Here is a 3158-nt window from a genome sequence, read left to right as displayed (position 1 = left end):
ACTGAACTGTGATATTAACTACGCATATGAGTAATGTGGTACAAATGGCAAGAAAAATTAAGCCATTTTGTCTAAGGACAAAACATGACCATGGGAGTTTTAAATTTGTCCTAATTCACAATTGGCAAATACTTGAAGCAAAACATACAGGACTTCAACCTTCCGCATAGAATACATCTCTACATCAAGAAAACAAAGATCCTGACCACAAGACCAACAACAGTCAACATTATGATAGATGGAGAGAGTACTGAAGCTCCCAATGATTTAATCTTTTCTGGATCAACAATCAGCACCATTGATACCAGCAGTCCAGAAATCAGAAAATGTATTGCATTGACCAAGTCTACATGGGACCTCTTCACGAGCAATGATGTGAGTTTGAAAACTAAGGTTCATTTAATTCAAGCCATCATATTATCAATCATCTGCTACACATCAGAAAGCTGGACAATGAATAAGGATAAGAAAAACATTGGTGCTTTTTAAGTTCTGATACTGGAGAAGAGTACAAAATATTCCATGAACTGATGAAAGAACAAGCAGATATGCCTTGGTAATGGTGTAACTAGAGTGCTTCTTTGAAGCAAAGATATTGAAACCTCATATTTCATACTTTGGACATGTAGCTAGGGGAAGCTATTCTTTGGATATCATACTTAAAAAGATGCAGGGTCAGTGAAGAATAAGTAGACCCTCAATGAGTTCGATTGACATGATGACTTCAGCAATGGGTTCTAGTATATCAGAGATGATGAGAATAATACAGGATACAACAGGGTTCAGTTTGTCTGTTCATACAGTTGCTATGAGTTGTACTCAATTTGATAGCATCTAACTACTACAACAACAACAAAAACATACAAATTGTTCAGCACAAAGGCACAGGAATATATATATACATATATATATATATATATGTATGTATGAGCTTAAAACATTGACTCCTCTGGTGCTATTATAACAATTTCTACTTGGTCTTTACGCTCATTGTAGTGATTGTGTCAACCTATTTCTTTGAGGGTTTTCCTCTTTAACTCACCCAACAAACTATCCCAGTATGGTGCCCTCTTCCAAGGCCTGAAAACTCCTGACAACATGCCCAAAGTATGTAAAATTAAGTCTCTCAATATTTTATTTTAACTAAAGAGCACTCTGACTGCACATCTCCCAAGAGAGATACAAGGAAGACCTGTTAATACCACTGTCATTCAAATATATGCACCAACAACCAGAGCCAAAGAGGAGGAAACAGATGACTTCTACAAACTGTAACAATCAGAAATTGACTGAATATGAAACCAAAATACATTAGTAATAATGGGTGGCTGGAATGCAAAAGTTTGGAACAAGGAAGAGGATCAGTAGTTCGGAAACATAAACATGATGACAGAAATGAGGTTAGAGACAGAATGATAAAATTCTGTCAATAATTTATTTATTCCAAATACCTTTTATAAGAAACATAAATGCAGAGTATACACACAGGCCTCACCTGATGGCCTACACAGAAGTCACAATGATTACATTTGTGGGAAAAATCACTGGAGAAACTCAGTATCAGCTGTGAAAACTAGGCCACATGTTCATAGTATATCAGATTAGAAACCATTCATACGAAAGTTCAAACTTAAGCTAAAGAAAATCATCTCAAATCCACAAAACCCCAAGCTTAACCTGTGTCTATCCCTCATGAATTTAAAGGCAATGTGAGGAATAAGTTTGAGGCCTGGAATACTAATGAGCTAAGACCAGTTAAGCTGTGTGAGAATATTAAAAGCATCATCCATAAAGAATGCGAGAGGTCATTACAAAAGCAGAGGAAGAAGAAAAGACAAAAATAAATGTCCTAAGAGATTCTGAATATTTTACTAGAGCTCCAAGAAGCCAAAGCAAAGGGAAGAAATCAAGATGTGATGGAGATGAACAGAAGATTTCATAAGGAATCATGGGAAGGCAAAACAAAATAGTGTAATAAAATTCACAAAAAGCTGGAGTTGGAAACTCAAAAGGGACAAACTTACTCAGCATTTCTTAAGCTGAACGGACTGAAGAAAAAATTAAAGCCTTGAGCTGCAATACTTAAGGATTCTTTGTGCAAAATGCTGAATAATTGAGGAAGCATCAAAAGAAGATGGAAGCAACACAAAATCACTCTACAAAAGAGAATTACCTGATACAAAAGAATTTCATGAAACAATATATGATCAAGAGCCTATGATGATAAAGGAGGAAGTTCAAGCTGCTGTGAAGAAATTGGCAAAAACTAGGCCTAGGATTTGACAATATAGCAATTACAAAGCCTGTGCCAGGCTGGAGCTTAAAATCCTTCATGGGACTTGGGGACTGGAGTCTCCCTCTACTCTAGAAGTCGGCTGGCTAAACTGCTGGGATGGCTGGCATCTCGATGGCAGCTCAGCTTGGTGGCAGAAATGCAAGGGAAGTCCCTCAGGTCTTTTCACTGTATGTTACTGTTCTTTTTGACCTTCAAAAGTGGATGGGTGGCCCAGAGCCTTAGACAAAGGGTAAGTAAAGGTACAGCCTGCGAAGCCTACTCCAGGCAGTAACATAAAATCCTTCACGAGGAATGGGAACTGGAGTCTCCCTCCATTCTGGAAGTCAGCTGGCTAACTGGCAGGATGGCTGACATCTCGATGGTGGCTGTACTTTGTGACTATCAGGCAAGAGAAGTTTCTGGGTTCCTTTTGCTGTGTGTTACTTTCTTTTTGCCTTTCAAAAGTGGGTGGGCAGCCCAGAGCCATAGACTAAGGGTAAGTAAGGGTGGAGCCTCCACAGCCTGCTCCAGCCCGTAGCTTAAAATCTTGTCTTTAATTGTTTATGGTGAAACATTCTTGTAGGTCATATAGCCCCAAGCTGCCCACTTGCTGTACAAAGAGTTAATTTGTGGTTGCTGTGAAGCTGAAATGTGTCAAATGCGAGAATGGTTCCCCATGGTGAACAGTGTTTGGTGGAGCTCCCCAGTTAAAACAAGCTTGGAAGCAGGACTGGCATCCACTTACGAAATAGCTTGCCTCTAGAAACCCTATGAACCTGGAGAAAGAACAAAAGTTACACAAGTGGCCAGGTCTTTCATTCATAATGTCACTGTGAGTCGCCTAAGACAAAACAGCACTTAACAACAACAACACCAGCAAAGA

Source organism: Elephantulus edwardii, unplaced genomic scaffold (genome assembly GCF_000299155.1).
Source record: "Elephantulus edwardii isolate Elephantulus edwardi_28Jun2011 unplaced genomic scaffold, EleEdw1.0 scaffold00107, whole genome shotgun sequence".
Classification (NCBI taxonomy): domain Eukaryota; kingdom Metazoa; phylum Chordata; class Mammalia; order Macroscelidea; family Macroscelididae; genus Elephantulus; species Elephantulus edwardii.
The sequence above is the reverse complement of the archived record's forward strand: the minus strand, read 5'-3'. Positions refer to the sequence as shown.